Below are 17,751 nucleotides of genomic sequence, written 5' to 3' on the forward strand. Positions count from 1 at the left end.
CTATTTCCACTCTTTCCCTCTCTATTGTGTGACTGGAGACTAATCCTATTCATTTCTTTTTCTTGGTCCTCTCCCAGTCCTCTTCCATCCACCTGGTTATCTAATCCCTTCTTTAACCCTCAGAGTCAAAGTTTCAGCCCACCTGGTGATTCTTCCTCCAATGTATATTTTAAATCCATCCTCTTCTTTCCATCTCTCTAATGGAGTCTCACCTTGTCCATTGCAATCTTGTTCTGTGAGCTTCTCAATCCATTCTCCAGCCCAGGAGCTTCTCAATCCATTCTCCAACCCAGGGTGCTTTTCATGAGTAAGATCATGTCACTGTCTTTCTTAAATCCCCCAATGACTTCTATTTCCCTTAGAGCACACCCAACATGATATGGTGCCTATTGACCACTCTAGTGATATAGATTCTTCAAGTTCTAGAACACATCAAATTTTCTCTGTCCTGGAGCCTTTGCACATGTTGCTGTCTCCATACGGAAAGCTAAGCTTCTAAGTCTCTGCCCCTGGATCCTCCTCTTCATTCATGCCTCAAAATGAAACTATTTCTTCCTCACAACATATTTTCCCTTGCAACCATATCTAAATAGTTCTCTTCCCCTGTCTTTTTTTTTTTTTTTTTTCGAGATGGAGTCTCACTCTGTTGCCCAGGCTGGAGTGCAGTGGCGTGATCTCAGCCCACTACAACCTCCACCTCCCGGGTTCAAGCGATTCTCCCACCTCAGCCTCCCAAGTAGCTGGGATTACAAGTGTGCACCACCATACCCGGCTAATTTTTGTATTTTTAGTACAGGCAGGGTTTCTCCATGTTGGCCAGGCTGGTCTAGAACTCCTGACCTCAAGTGATCCACCCAGCTCAGCCTCCCAAAGTGTTGGAAGTACAGGTGTGAGCCACCGTGCCCGGCCTCCTCCCCTGTCTTGTGTGCACCTGATGACTGCATTCTGTTCATTATTCTCACACCACCTTCCTCAATTCACATGTATATGTGTGTTTGTGTGTATCCTTAAATACTTGTGTGCTGTTTGTCTCCCTCCCCAGGCTGTAAACCTGTGGCAGGGACATGGCAGGGACCATGTCTGTTTGGTCCACCTCTAAACATCAGCACCTAGGCTGGGTACCCAGGACAGCACCTAGGCTGGGTACCCAGGGTAGAATAGGTGCTCTATAAATATTTACTTCTTTTTTGAGCACCTACTATGTGCAACGAATTGTACTATGTACTGGGCAATAGAGTTGACCCTTATTACACATGATTTAACTATTGTTTGAATGTGAGGGGAGAAAAGGTTATGGCTCTTTTAATATTGAAAGCACTCTGAAATTACATTTAAGAAACAAAACAGGAAAAACAGACTTATTTGTTTGCTACATGTGAAATGTTCCATTGAGTAAATGAAATGAGGTGAAAGGGAATTTTATTTAAAGTCACTCCAGCCCAGGTGTAAAACCTTGGGTCTACTGAGCCATTTTCTCTAGAGGTTTCTGGAGTGCTTTCCTCAGTCAAGCCATTACAACATTAAAGTAGCTTAAAGAAAACCATGAAGATAGTCCTGAGTCACTTAAAGAATACAACACTTCTCATTTTTCCATCTTTTCATGCAGATAAATGTACGTATTTCTCCAGAGTATTTATGAATTTTAGCTCTTAAACAAGTTGGCCATGTTTGCATTCAATTAAAGGAGAGGGAATAAAATTCCTTTTCTATGCAGAGGAAGAAATTGAATTGAGGGTGAAATGTGCAGGGAAGATTGCTGAGTTGGAGTTGGGAAGCTGAAATTCTGAGTCCCCTCCTACCACTAAGTCAGATCATCTCACTGGGCCTCAGCTTTTTGACTTGGAGAATCCAGCGGCTGGGCTAAATTCACTTCCTCCTTCCCACTTCAGCAGATCAGGATGGATAGCGGCAAAAAGGGGAAACCCTGGGCCAGGGCCCCCAGTCACATACTCTCTACCCAGAGACACAATTTGGTGTGACTTCTGGTTCCTCGGAGTCTGCTTCGTAAGGCGGTGCTTGGTCACTGTCACTGAACCCACATCCACCCTGTGTTAGATATTCTGCTGGGTAGGGCCTTGGAGTCCGGAGATCCATTCATTCAACAAACACTGATCAAGCGCCTCCTACACACAGTGCCAGGAGCTAGGCATGTAATGGTGATGAAGGAAAGGCTAAGTCCCTGCCCCCAGGGAGTTTAAGTCTAATGGAAGAGACAGGTAGCAAGCAAAGATGAGGGAAGAAGTACAGTGTGAAGTGCTAAGAGGATGGCAGTAAGGTGCTGAGATAAAGGGCGGCACAGGGAAACCACTTGGAAAGTGTTCTGAGAAGACTTCCCAGAGGAGGTGGCATCCTTTTGATGGATCACAAAGGATGGGAGGGAGGAAGATGGAGATGGAGAGCAAGTGTGAAAGCAAGAAAGGGCTCAGAGTATCAGAGGAACTCAAAGAAAGCCACAGTGGTTTGCGCTGGTGGTTCTGGGAGAGAGGCTTGAACTGAGGATGGTGAAGAAGGTAGAGGCCAAACCATGCAGGGCCTTCTGGGTCAAGATAAGCAGTTCGGAGTTTATTTTAAGTAAAGGAAATAGTATGGTAGGATTTACATGTCACAAGTGGGAAATTTCCCACTTCAAACAATTCAATGTGCAAACATTTAATTTTATTTATTTTCCTATGATGAAATTCAGCTTAGCTCATTCCCCCTTGTCAATGCAAGAAGCATCATCAGTTCTCACAGTCTCTTTTGAGTAGTCTCTCAGCAGTTTCAGAATTCTTCCCCTCCTCTTCCTTCTGTCCGGATGTGCTCAAAATTCCAAGGGGCTGGTGTGTCTTCCTGGCATTGCAGGAGGGGCGTCTGACCAATGTTGATCTTCTGCTGCATTCATGCGCCTTGGTATCTGTTCTCTAGAGGAGCTGAGGAATCTCCCCTTCCTATATCTGCCTTCATTTCAGTTATGCCACCTCTCAGGTCTCCAGTTTGTGTCATCCACCCTGACTCACCACTGGGTCCCCTTGCCCACTTTATGGTGATCCCCCAGCAGGCCCCCAAGCTCTCAAGTTTCGGCTGTTACCCGACTTTGGCTCATTGTTAAACCTCACTCCCTCATTTGCCTAAATAAACTCCTCTTCCACCCCAGCCTCTGAGGCTTCCTCTCCTGCCTTTCTCTCCCTTAGCCTCTTAGGCCAAATCTCATAGGAGAGAGGCCAAATCGTAAGATATTCTTTCCTGTCTCCTGTCGGGGGAGAGGTTTTACATCTACCTTTGTCAGATGTGTTCCCTATGCAATAGGAAGCAAGGATGACAAGCTTGGGGGAAGGTTGTAAGGAAGATAGTATCTCACATCCACATCCTGCCTAAATCTGCTCACCCATACTAATGGAGCATCTCTTGCTGGTGCTGGAATCTCTGTCTCCTTCCAGAGTTGCAAAGGGTAGTGTGGCCCACTTCTTTGCATTCTCAGATTTCCAAATTTTTTTGTTTTGATCCCATGCAATGGTAATGAGGGTAGGGCAGAAGGCTCCACATGTGTTTACATGTGTTCACTTTCCAATCCATTCTCTAAGCTCCACCCTTTGGTTATCCAAACAAGACATAGGGTCACTTGGAGTATGGTGGTGGCAGTGGAGATGAAAGAAGCTAGCAACTTTAGAGGCTGCCAATGAATGGGATATGAGGGTGAAGGGTGAAAGAGGAAGCAAGGATAACTCCCTGGCTTCTGGCTTCAGCAGCTGGGTTCTAGGTGGTGTCACCATTGCAGGGAGGGAGGAAGTGGTGGTGCAGATTTAGGGATGAATATGAAGAATCTAGTTTTGTGGCCAGGTGCAGTGGCTCACGCCTGTAATCCCAGCACTTTGGGAGACTGAGGCGGGTGGATCACCTGAGGTCAGGAGTTCGAGACCAGCCTGGCCAACATGGCGAAACCCCTTCTCTACTAAGAATACAAAAATTAGCCCGGCATGGTGGCTCATGCCTGTAGTCCCAGCTATTCAGGAGACTGAGGCAGGAGAATCATTTGAACCTGGGAGGCGGAGGTTGCAGCGAGCTGAAATCGTGCCACTGCACTCCAGCCTGGATGACAGAGCAAGACTCCATCTAAAGAAAAAAAGGCTAGTTTTATGTGTATTGAGATGTTTGTGAGAGCCAGCCAAGGTAGAGATGTCAAGCAGATAATTAGATTTCTGAGATTAGGGCTTGGAGGAGAGGTCTGCAAGGTAGTATAAATTTGGGAGATGTCAGCAGACAGGTGGTATTTTAAATCATGGGACTGCACTTTAAATAGTCTCAGGTGTTTGGGAGGGCCTTAGGCTTTGCTGTGTGGTCCTGAAAATTTCACCCTATGATTTGGGTAAGGGGAAGAGCTTAGGCTCCAGATGGCTTACTGAGGGGCTATTGGGACTCAGGTGGTGGATCACTGATCCCCTGAGAGCTGCCACTGCTCAGTCTGTAGACTGTTGGTCTGGTAATCTGTGGGAGCTCTCAGCTGGGGATAGCAGTTGGGACAGGCCCAGCTTTGGAGGAGCAGGAGTAGGAGTGGGGAGTAATCTGCCCAGCTGGATGGGTCAGGTGGAGGAGGATCATTCTAGATGAGAAGAAGGTACCTAGCCCTAGAGTTTCAATAGTCCTTTGAGCCTCAAGGCTGCAGGTGCAGTACAAGATAATGAAGAAGTAGAGCATGAGGCCCCCATACCCAGGTGTGACAGCCTGGGACCATACACCTGAACATGTTCTCCCTTAAAGGAAGTCACAGTCAAATGACACGATCTCTCACATTTGCAACCCTTTTGAATCCAGAAACCCACATAATTCAGTCTCAGAGGGATGTCACGTTCAGGAAAGTCTGTTCAATCTTTACTTATAATTTAAAAGGAATTCCGTGTTTAACGTGAGGGTTATTAAAGGCATCCAAATATCTAGCCCAGGCTGGGTGTGGTGGCTTATGTCTATAATCCTAGCATTTTGGGAAGGCAAGGCTGGAGGACCACTTGAGCCCAGGTGTTCCAAACCAGCCTGAGTAGCAAAGTGAGACCCTGTCTCTACAAAAAAAAAAAAAAAAAAAAAGTTAAAATTAGCCGAATGTGGTGGAACATGCCTGTGGCTCCAGTTATTCAGGAAGCTGAGGTGGGAGGTTTGCTTGAGCCCAGGAGGTCGAGGCTGCAGTGAGCTGTGATTGCACTACTGCACTCCAGCCTGGGTGACAAATCGAGACCCTGTCTCAAAACAAAAACAAAACAAAACAAAAACCAAAAATCTAGTCCAAGTAACATTAATTAACTATTTGTTTCTTCTTCTTCTTTTTTTTTTTTTTTTTTTTTTTGAGATGGAGTCTCACTCTGTTGCCCGGGCTGAAGTGCAGTGGCACAATCTTGCAATCTCTACCTCCCAGGTTCAAGCTATTCTCCTACCTCAACCTCTGGAGCAGCTGCGATTACAGGCACGTGCCACCATACCCAGCTAATTTTTGTATTTTTAGTAGAGATGGGGTTTTGCCATGTTGGCCAGGCTGGTCTTGAACTCCTGACCTCAAGTAGATCCACCCGCCTCAGCCTCCCAAAGTGCTAGGATTACAGGTGTGAGCCACTGCGCCTGGCCAGATATTTCTGTTTTCATTCAGATACCTTACAGACTAAAGCTGCTCTGGCACTACCATTCTCAAACCTCTTTCTCTTTCATCTAAATAAACTCCTCTCCTACCCTAGCCTCTGAGGCTTCCTCTGGTCCTGCTTTTCTTTCTCTCTTAGCCCTTTATTATGTATATGGTTTGGGCTTCATGAACATAATAAAGGAAAGAGTAAAGGAAAATAGAAGGGAGGAATTTATCCTTTTTGTATGTGGAGAAAGATGTTTATGAAATTAAGTTGAAATTAAAGGATTCCGTCTGGTGGGATGAAGGAATGGGCTTTTTCACTTCAGCACACACATGTAGGTGGAATTACACTTCTGTAATTGAATTGCAACTGCCCCTAAATCTTGCAGTATTGTTCTTATTAACCCAATTTTATAAAGGAGAAACCTAAGGTTCAGATATGAGCCATCTACCCCAAGCCACATAACTTTAAAAAGGCAGAGAAAGGACTAGAATTGCTTGCCAAGGTGGCTGAGAAATCAAATTTGCCAGTGAAAGAAATAAAAAGAGATGACTTCTCTCTCTTCCTTCTGTTCTGTTCACCAATCTCCCCTACTTCCCTTTTGGCAACAGCAGGACAGAGGCAGTTCCACTCTTTGGTAAGGAAAGAAACAAAGAACTGTGACCTGCCTGGCTCCTAGTTTCCTTATCTGTAAAATGAAGAGGTTAGGACAGATGACTTTAGATCAACTTCTGTGAATGTTGGTGTAACCCACGTAAAACATAGCTGTCTCGTGACCCAGTCCTAACATCACGATGTACTCAGAGAAACAACTGTCAGGTATCCAAAAAGCAATTCACAAAGAAATTTTATTTATTCTTGAGATGGAGTCTCGCTCTGTTGCCCAGGCTGGAGTGTAGTGGCGTGATCTTGGCTCACTACAACCTCTGCCTCCCGGGTTTAAGCGATTCTCCTGCCTCAGCCTCCCGAGTAGCTGGGATTACAGGCACCCACCACCACGCCTGGCTCATTTTTTGTATTTTTAGTAGAGACAGGGGTTTCACCATGTTGGCCAGGCTGGTCTTGAACTCTTGACCTCAGGGTGATCTGCCCACCTTGGCCTCCCAAAGTGCTGGGATTACAGGTGTGAGCCACCGCGCCTGGCCAGAAATTTTAATCTCTGCCAAAATCTCTCAAAGAATACCAAAAGGATGTTCAACTCACACTAGAGCAGCACTTCAAAAACTTTATCTTTGTCTGTATATTTCACATATACTACCTCTGAAATACTATCACCTCTCTCCTCATTCCTAAAAATTCTCTCTAAGCCCAGAAGATTCTCATCTTGTTTCTCCTCTCATCTCATCCTCATGATCTATTCATTTCTCCTTCATCAGGAACTCAGAGTTACTTTTTAGAGGAAATCAATTCACCTTGTCTGGTTTCACTCAGTTCCCTCCTTTCCCTTTATCCCAGTTCAGCCAGAGACAGCGGCTATCCCAGAATTCCCCGCCATGGGCAGAGAAGGGGAGAGGCTGTTAATAGTGGTGAATAAATGACTTTCCTACCATAATGAGATAAGTCCAGAAAAATGGGAATGAGAGTATGGGAACTGCAGATGCTCAAAGACACGGCAGATCATGGAAAACTCCCTCCCAGGATCATCTTAGGTTGCATCCCACTCTCAACCCCACAGCTATGGAAGTTCCCCAATTTCTGACTCTTGTCAGATGGAGGAGGAATATCCTGCTGGTTTCCCTGCTGAGGACACATAGAATAGTGGAAACCAAAAAATTAAGGAAGAGAGAAAGAGAGAGGGGAAGAGAGAGACAGAGGCAGAGGAGAAGAAGGAAAGAAGGAAGAAAGGAAGGAGGGAAGAAACCAAGGATGGCACTATCATCACGGCAAGTGGAAGCTGAAGGCAGGCCTGGCCTTGGCCAGAGGCGCTGCTGAGAAGGGAAGGATGACCAAGAGCGTCCCAGCCTACTTGTGATTCTCCTGCTGCCTCTGAGAGAGCTGGCTCAACCTCGGCAATTCTTGGGTTTTCTAAACAGTGGCATATATCATCTCACTTAAACTTTACAACTGCTTGGTAATGTAGGCACTGTGTTGAAGTGATCTTTTTATAAGTCATTCTCTAGTGTTTATAAGTCTGACTGGTGTGTAAATGCCTCCAGGGCAGGACTTTCATTTTCTAAATTCTTGTATTTCTGGCACTCAGCACGGGTACACAGTAGGTGCTCAATGTTGGCAGAATGGAAGTAACCGGAGCAGATTTTTTGGGGTGAGTCAACTGAGCCCCCAGCCAGTTTCCAGTGGAGTCAGGACTGGAGCTCAGCAATCTTGACTTCTACTTCAGCATAGCTTCTGCTGCAGCACAGTCGTAGGTAGTGTGTATGTGGGGGTACGGGGCATGCACACGCCTGTGTCCCCACAAGGCGGTAGCATTGCAATGAGGAGAATGCAGGGGCTCTGAGTCCCTATATGATTCCCATTTCTGCCCTTATAAGCAAGTCCTTAACTTCTCATCTGTAAATTGTGCTTAATGATACCACCCCCAATAGAGCTGATGTGATGATTCAATAAGTAATAACAACAAAATGGTGATATTAAAAATCCATAGCTGGCTTGTACTTCTTTGCCGTTGGCTCTTTCCTGCCCCAGGCTTCCAGGCCCCAAACCTCTGCTCCTGCATTGGATTTTAGGGAGTTCAGCAAAGGTAGAAGTAGAGCTCAGCAGTTTGGGACTTGTTTGATGTGTGTCTCTACAAGCTCTCAGCAGATGGAGCCCGTGGCCTCTGGCTTAAGGCAGGAAGGACTGAGGGTTTTTCCCAGGGAGAGCAGGGTTGTGCAATGATTCTGTCCTGGCCCCCCTAAATCCTCCCTTCTCAGTTCTAGAAACTCTCTGCCCTCAGAAATTCCTCCCCCATCGCCCTGTTTGGGGGATTTCCTTTCTCAAGGCAAACACAATGAATCTCTCTCTGGTTTTGGAAATCTAAAACTGGCCCGGAAAAAATCTTGCAGAGCTGCCCTGACTTCCGAGCACAGATCTCAAGTCATTCCTCCCTGCCTGTGGGCCATCACCTCCACAGTCCCCCTCCTCCCGTCCCAAAGACAGAGCCCCATTTCCTCATCCGGCCTGGACTTTTTCTCTAACAGACTGTAGCCTGCAGACAGGCAAGAGGACTTCAGGCTGGGGCACAGAAAGCCCAGTAATACAAAAGTGAGAGGAGGTCTTAGGATCCAGGGCTCAGGCCATGTCACTGGGGTCCCAGGGCCTGCTGGGGAGGTGAGGCAGAGAATTTGCTAGCCTAGGTTGGGTGTCTGGGAGTCGAAGCCCAATTTCCCACTGTGTCAGTGGAACTCAGAGCTTTCATAGGGCCGTGAGCTTACCTCTGCCTTTAGAATAACTAGTTGTAAAGGCTATAGAACAGTGCCCACCACATGACAGACACTCAGACATTTTGGCTATTACAGCTCCTTTAACACTGTACTGTGTTTGTCTATTTGTGTATTTGTGTCTCACAGTGGGTGCTCCACCTGTGACTCTAGTGCTCAGCATAGAATCCAGCCCACAGTGGATGCTAATTTAAATATTTTTTTCTTTTGGACACTGGTCAAGAATCTTTGAATAGCTCCTGCCATTAATCTGGGTAGAAGCCTTCCCTTCTGCTAGTGTCAAAAGCCCTGGGGTTAATAGACTTGGGTGGAGGTTCATGAATCCACTTCCAGCCCTTGGGGTTATCTTAGGCAGTCTCTGGGCCTTCACTTCTTGGTCAGTAAAATGAGAGGAAAACAGAGTCAACTCTAAAAGTCTTCTTGGCTTCCAAAGACTGGCAAGAGGTGACTTGATTGTAGGTGATGAGGGAGGGGGTAAGAGAGTACATAAAAATCCATGGGTCAAGGCCGGGCATGGTGGCTCATGCCTATGATCCCAGCACTTTGGGAGGTTCAGGCAGGAGGATAGCTGGAGCCCAGCAGTTCCAGACCAGCCTGGGCAACATGGTGGTGAGACCTCATCTCCATATAAAAAAATTTCATTTCAAATTAGCTGAACATGGTGGCTGAATGCCAGCTACTTGAGAGGCTGAGGCAACAGGATCGCTTGAGCCCAGGAGGATCACTTGATCCAGGAGGTAGCCACTGTACTGTAGCCTGGGTGACAGACCCTGTCTCAAAAAAGAAAAAAGAAAAAATCCATCAGTCAGGCTCAGGGTATGCTGGAGGATGTGGGCTGAAATACGGGGGTATGAAGCTGAGCCTACTTTCTGGGATAAAAGGGCTGACCAGCCAGGCCCACCCCACTCTGAGGCTGCCACTTTTGAGGTATGACCTGATGGTTCCCATTTAGAAGGGTCTACTCCACTTGGACACAGGTTACTGGAATTCCCATTTTAGCGACACTCTTCTGGGGAGAGACATTGGGGGCTCTTATTAAAATGTATGTGGATCAGGTAACATTTATCAAATGCGCACAGGTCTAGTGATTAGTAGTGTCTGACTACTAAGTAACAACTAGCTGAGGGCATGGGGGACGGAGATCTGGAACACAGGCATGCCAAGGATGCTGAATTAGAGTCCCAAAATGCAGGACCGGAGGGAAACATGTCAATTTCTATAAGTGGAAAGAAGGGGAATCAGATAAAGGGTTATTTCCAACACATTTTACCTAGTGAATAATATTCCCTATGGCAAGCTCTGCTTACGTTCACTTACCCAATGAATCAATGTTTGCTGAATATCAGCAATATAGAAGGAGCCCTGGTAAGGGCTGTGGGGGTGGAGCTGAGGAAGGCAGCAAGCTGGATGAGACACAGTGCCTGCCCTCCAGAGGGAAGTAAAGTGCCCAGTCCCTCAGGCCCCCGTGCCTGGACAGCTCAGGGGACCAAGGTGCCTAGTGGGGGGCTGGCAAGCCCTGGCTCTGGAGCTTGTAATGCAGCAGCCCAGGAAGAAATCCAGGGCTGCCGTTTGACTCAGCATCTGATCTCCACAGACATGAAAGAAAATGGGTCAGAAAGAATGTGTGTGGGGGGGTGAGAGGGCATGGATTTTGCTCTCTTTTCAAGCTGGAGGGCCTGCAGGGGACAGAGGGGCCAGCCCTCTCCTCTTAGCTCCCCACCCCACAGAGCAGCCGTTGATGTCAGGGAGGAGTCGGGAGCAACAGACCCTGGGTGACACAGACACTGAGCCCTGCCACCCACTCCCTCTTCATTGTTCACATGGCTTTCCATGACCTGTACCAAAATGAATTCCAGATTCCAGGGAGGAAGTCCCTGGGAACTGGAGCACTCAGAGTCAATGGGGACTCTGGGCCTGTGATGTCACCTCCATTCCCGAGGAGAGCGTGCCTCGCTGCCTCAAACATCCTGATGTGCAGAGGATGTCAGGGATGGACAGAAACAGCCCAAGAACAGAGGTCCTGGCTGACCCCTCTCCCAGGGTGGGTGTTTAATTTCTAGTAATTAAGGAGAAAAAGCTCTAAGAATCAAAAATTAAAGACTTTTGTTATTCTAAATTTGTTGGTTTTTTTAGTTCATGGGCTACTCATTTTATTCTTTTATTTTTTTACTTTAAGTTCTGGGGTACATGTGCAGAACGTGCAGGTTTGTTACATAGGTATATACATGTGCCATGGTGGTTTGCTGCACCCATCAACCCATCATCTACATTAGCTATTCTTTGTTGTTTTTTTTCTCTTTTTTTATACAGAGTCTGCTTTGTCGCCCAGGCTGGAGTGCAGTGGCATGATCTCGGCTCACTGCAACCTCTGCCTCCCAGGTTCAAGCAATTCTCTGCCTCAGCCTCCTGCGTAGCTAGGATTATAGGCGCCCACCACCATGCCCGGCTAATTTTAGTATTTTTAGTAGAGACGGGGCTTCACCATCTGGCCAGGCTGGTCTTGAACCCCTGACTTCGTGATCCACCCGCCTCGGCCTCCCAAGGCTACTCATATTTTAAAAGTAGTTTGGATATGATGTCTTTAATTTGGATTGAATTACACACACACACACACACACACACACACACAACTTGACCTCTGTGGATTGTACCTTCTAAAGGAATCCAAGACTTGTTATTGCACATGTTACTGATATGCATGATACATTTTTGAGTGTTCACCAACGTGGAAATACTTTGTCAGTGGTGAACTTAGTGCTATTCTTTATTTTGTTAAAACAACTGAGATATCAATTGATCCTTTAAAAATATGCGGGGAAGTATTTTATTCCTATCTGTGTGTCTGCCCCGAGTGATTTCAGAATCAGCTATGGACAGCCGTCACAGCATGATGGATGGCCAAGTGAATATTTGCCTCTATTTTTTCCCCATATTTTTGTTGAGATAGACCAATGATCAAAATGACAAGAGAAAAAATATGATTGGTTTAATATTAAGATGGAGTGTTAAACTTTTGATTTTTGAAATCTGCATGAGCTGATGTTAGAAACTTACATTCACAAAACTAGCATATACAAAGTGTACAACTTTTTCCCCCATAAGTTACTACACTTGTATGAGAGCAATTTACCTTTAGGCTGGGAATTCTTAGGTTTGTTTGCTTGTTTGCTTGTTGTTTGTTTGTTTGTTTGTTTGTTTTTAAAGATGGAGTCTCACTCTGTTGCCCAGGCCTGAGTGCAGTGGTGCCATCATAGCTCACTGTAACTTCAAACTCCTGGGCTCAAGGAAGCCTCCTGCCTCAGCTTCTTGAGTAGCTGAGATTATATGTATGAGCCACCATGTCCAGTGGATTATTATCTTTAAGGTGCCTGCACTTTTACGTGTGCATACACTGTAGTTCAGCAAAAGGCTGTGCACGCCATGAGTGCTTGTTGAGTATTGTCAAATGTCTAGTTGATAAGGAGGAGCTAGAAACAGAGAAATGCCATAGCCAAGGCTGCTCTGCCCCTGACCTGGTTATGCCTTCCAGTTTAACCCAACAAACAGTAACTGAGCATCAGTTGGGTGCCAGACACTGGACAAGTTGCTGGGGATGCAAAGAAGAATAAAGCACAGGCCTGACCTGGAGCTGCTCCCAAGAAAATGGGATCAAACCTACTACAGTGACGTGTATGGACTTGTGGAAGGACAGATCCTTCCAGCTCTGAAAGTCAGGGAAGGTGGCATGGCAAGTTGGATTTTGAAGGGTTGGCAGGGGTTACCAAGGTAGGGAAGGGCATTTGGGACAGAAGGAACACATGAGTGAAGGCATATGTTGCTGGGGGAAAAGGGCATGCAGCAGGTTCAGGAGAGAGCTGTAGGGCTCAGATTTAAAGAACCCTTTATATTTGCTCTGTTTGGGAGTTTGGATCTTATCCTACACGCAAATAGTTGCACAAAGTTTGAAAGCATGTAGGAGAGTGAATGGGCACCTCTGGAAACGGGCACAAAGTTCCACATGGCAGACACTGAAGACTGCTTCCATTGTTCATCTGCAATTGCTGTTGGCAGAGCCTGTCTCATAAACATGTGGCTCAAAGCTGCTGCTCAGCAAAAGCCACAATGTTCTCAGTGGCCGCACACCTATCAGGGCCCTAGAGACAAATCCCAGCTGCAGCTGGGGCCCTTGAAAGCAGAGATTTCTGCTTCAAGACCTTTCTTCCACCCTTCCTCTTCAGAGTTGCCCATTGGTAATAATTAGTAATTGATTAATATGTGCTATTGTTGTTGGATTTTAAAAGGTATATTTCCCATTGACTGGGCGCAGCGGCTCACCCGTAATCCCTGCACATTGAGAGGCCAAGGCAGGCAGACCACTTAAGGCCAAGAGTTTGAGACCAGCCTGGCCGATATGGTGAAACCCCATCTCTACTAAAAATACAAAGATTATCCAGGCATGGTGGCGTGCACCTGTAATCCCAGCTACCAGAGGGACTGAGGCAGAGGCATGAGAATTGCCTGAACCCAGGAGGCAGAGGTTGCAGTGAGCCAAGATCGCACCACTGCACTCTAGCCTGGGCAAAAGAGCGAGACTCCATCTCAAAAAAAAAAAAAAAAAAAAGTATATTTCACAAAAAAAAAATGCTTAAAAGTGAAAATCTCTAAACATCTAATGGAAGTGCCAAGATTATTATGTTTACATTAAACATTAATTTTCTTTTTTCCTTGCTAACCAAATACCCAGTTATCCATGCCTAAGGAAAGAAAGTCCAGCTGGTTGACCAAAATACCCAGAAGTCAGGTACCTCCCTCTCTTCAGGGGTAATTACTCAAATCACAGCCTGTTGTTCAGAGATGTGTGATCCCAGGCATGCTGAATTCTTCAGGTTTGTCCTGCTTTAAATCACAAGTATTTTAACAACCTTACAAGAAATGGTTCTTTGTTCTTTGGTATCCCATAGTATGCATGTAAGCTTCTGAATTTGTTCTGGTGAAATTGAATAGATGTGTGCGTGTTGGGGGAGGAGGGGATAAGGGCTGGGGGCTGGCAGCGGGAGAGAGAAATTAGGGAGATTGAGTGTTCCATGACAGTTCCACGAGTGAAAACTGGAATTGGGCTTCATTGGAAAAGACACAGTTGGGGAAATATTTGAGAATAATAACCTTGAATAATTACAAGAAAATGAGATAGGAAAAGGAGATAATAGTAGCTAATAATGAAGCAATGTTGTTATTGAACATGGTGGCATACGCGGTTGAACCTGTCCATGCATGGACCTATTTAGTGACTTATTTCATTTGATCCTCACAGCAACCCTTGAGAGGGATACTGTCATTATCCCACCTTACAGATGAAGAAATTGAGACTTAGGAAGGTATCCAAAATCACACTGCTGGAAAGAAGTAGAGTCAGGATTTGAACCCAGATATCCTGGGGGATACTTGGAAAATCCTATTTAGCAGGCCCAGACTTCTAGGCCATTTGCCAAACATTCATACTTTCTTCAACTGAAAAAAGATGAGCTTGACAAACTGTCACCAATATGTCCTTTTTTTTTTAGGAACTGTTAGGCAATTACTATTAAATAGTTTTAAAAGTAATAAAATAAATATACAGAGAGCAAAACAAATAAAGCAAATGTGGTAAGATATTAACAAACGGGGAATCTGGGAGATTGGTATATGGGGGTTCTTTGTACTATTCCTGCAGCTTGTTGGAAAATCTGAAATTGCCAGGTGTGGTGACTCATGCCTACTGTAATCCCACCTACTTGGGAGGCTGAGGCAGGAGGATTGCTTGAGCCCAGGAATTTGGGACCAGCCTGGGAAACATAGTGAGACCTCACTTCAAAAAAAAAAAAAAAAGCCTTAAATTATTTAAAATAAAAAGAAATTACAAAAGAAATCCCAAACCTGTGACTAATGTGCCTACCAAAAAAATTATTATCTTCTATTTCATAGTATGCTTATAAATTTCTAAATCTGTCATGGTGTATTAGTCTGTTTTCACACTGCCGATAAAGACATAACTGAGACCGGGCAATTTGCAAAAGAAAGAGGTTTAATGGACTCACAGTTCCATGTGGCTGGGGAGGCTTCACAATCGTGGTTGGAAGGCAAAGAGGAGCAAGTTGCATCTTATATGGAGGGCAGCAGGCAAAAAGAGCACTTGTGCAGGGAAACTCTCCCTTATAACACCATCAGATCTCGTGAGACTTATTTGCTATCACGAGAACAGCATGGGAAAGGCCTACCCCCATGATTCAATTACCTCCTACAGCGTCCCTCCCACAACATGTGGGAATTCAAAATGAGATTTGAGTGGGGACACAGCCAAGCCATATCACATGGTTTACACAGGGCAGAACACCAGGGCGTGTGTGTGTGTGTGTGTGTGTTTAGGGGCTGGATGTGTGAGGTGAACTGCACAACTCTTTTCTTAACTCTGTTCTGAGAAGAAGCCCACTTCTTGGATCCTGTGTGAGAAAAGTAAATCAGTAACTAGATTTCATGGTGGCTATTAATCATTCAGGTTGTAAAGCAGACCCTGAGAAGTGGTAGGCAGGTCCTGTCAGGGAGCTTGACTGGGGACAGGCCTCTTTGTCTATCCCCACCATTTTCACTTTCAGGAGAAAATAACCTTCCCAGTGCCAAGACACCAGTGCAATTAGCTTTACCTAATTATTACCTAATACTGTTTTGAACCTAGAAAATAAAAGACTGCTGAAAAATCCTTTTACTGCTTCTTGTCTGAATTATTCCCTCACAGTTTTTCATAAAGAACCAGTTAATTAATTAGGGCCTGTAAGGAGAAAGAGGCTTTCTTGATCTTTGGCCAAGAATTCCCCAAATCACTCACTCTGCTTGTTCCAAAATCCTGTGCTCTTAATGACTGGGCACAGAAACCATTAATTCTGTCAGGTCAGGGTGAATTTTGAAGCTTCAGTACCTGACACCCTAGACTGGAATTTGGTTTGTCAAAACAAGGGGAAGGGAGTGGATAGTGAAGGAAGAAGATAGTTGGGCAGGAGCTGGTTCTAGACCAGGGCACCTCACTCAAGCAGGGGTAAATCTCCATGAGCAGCCTCACAGGGTGAGCGGGAACCTTAGGACTAATCTCTTACGACCGCGTGGGTAGCTGGGAAATCCCTTTGTCATGTGGGAGATTTGTCATATGCTATTTGACTTGGTCACTTTTTCCAGTAACAGTCTCTTGTGCTAAAAGGGGTGGAAAAACAGACTGTGAAATTCCAATGCCCTTGTTTTTTGTTTTTGTTTTTGTTTTTCCTTCCCTTGGGGCCATAATTCTTCCACCTGTGTTGGCATTATGAGTTTCTAGTTTCCCTTTAAAACAGAGGCCTTGTTTACGTGTAGAGCAGGATTTTCAACCCTGGCACGGTTGACAAACTGGACCAGATGATTCTTTGTTGTGGGGCTGTCCTGTGCATTATAGGATGTTTAGCAAAACCCCTGGCTTCTGCCAACTAAATGACAGTAGCACTTTCTTCTTACAATTGTGACAACCAAAAATGTCTCTAGACATTGCCAAATGTGCCCTGGGGAGTGATCAACCCTGGTTGAAAATGATTGATCTAGAACCTTTTTAGGAATAGGGGTCTTCCTGGTTTTCCTGGGAAATCACTGGAGACATGACAGGGACCAGAGCAGGCTGGATGCATTTGACTCAAACTCAGGCTCATGAAGGAAAGAGGAATAATTATGATTTTATATCAGAAGCATTCTGGAAGACAGGGTTTGCTATATTACTCTGGTGCTAGTTCTAAAGCATTAGAATGATGTTATACTCTGCATTTGCTGTTCATGCAAGGAGCTTTTGAAAGCAGTCCCAGGATCAGGGCAGTACAGGAAGCTGGCCTAGAGTTACTAAGATTCAGATCACCAGGCCAAGGTCTTTGAACAATTAGAAATACAGTATTTTAAGAATGTTTGGGAGAGTCCATCTGAGACCTACCCAGGTTGACTCTCCAGATTTACCTATTCCAGGCAGTCTTTCTCCTTCCTCTTTAACTAAAACTGCCCTCTCTGTAAAGGTCACCAAATTCATCTTTTACATTCCAAGAACAAAGCTATGGACTACTCAAAGCGAATTTCCATGATTCTTCAGGTGTCCACCCTATATTTTCAGGAAAGTACTGAAAAGGTTCACCCAGGATAAAATATTTGCAATGCCTTAAATTAGGGTGAGAAAGAGAAAGTCTGATCTTCCAGGGGGCACTGCAACTTTAGCTAAAAAATGAACGAAACCAAAATGAGCGAGAGAAGTATGCAGAAGCACTTGAGTAACCCACTTAAGAGCATGAGACTGTGGGACCTTATCCTTACTTATGAATTTTGTACAGGTTTTCGTGATTCCTGGGGTCTCCTTTCCACTCTTGGGCTTGGGGGGACAGTGCTGCCATCCATTTCATAAACCAATGAGATAAAACCAGGTTGTTGAATAAACTGCTATATTCTTAGGATGGGATTAGACCAGGTTGGGTACAATCATAACAAAACAATCTGTGTAATGAATGAGCTGTAACAAAATTCAATTCTACTATAATATTACTCTCCACTTAATGTAGGCCTTTTTACTTTTAAAACTAATATCATAGTTATCAAACACATTAACGTGCCTAGTATCGTATCTAATTCAGAGTGAGTGACATGAGGCCTAGAGATGAGTGGATTTGTGCCTGTTTTATTTCAGACTCCTGGAATCGGCTCCTAATTGATCTCACTGCCTCGGCTCTTGCTCCACTACATTTATTTTCCACCCAACAGCCAATCTCTGAAATGTAACTCAGATCACT

General features: G+C 45.2%; 1 protein-coding gene across 1 annotated transcript in view; it reads left to right on the forward strand.

The window, feature by feature from the left end:
- The window catches only part of NMNAT2 (nicotinamide nucleotide adenylyltransferase 2), a 172,455-nt gene that overhangs the window by 97,145 nt on the left and 57,559 nt on the right, over positions 1-17,751 (forward strand).

This window comes from Pongo abelii, chromosome 1 (assembly GCF_028885655.2).
Source record: "Pongo abelii isolate AG06213 chromosome 1, NHGRI_mPonAbe1-v2.0_pri, whole genome shotgun sequence".
Lineage (NCBI taxonomy): Eukaryota > Metazoa > Chordata > Mammalia > Primates > Hominidae > Pongo > Pongo abelii.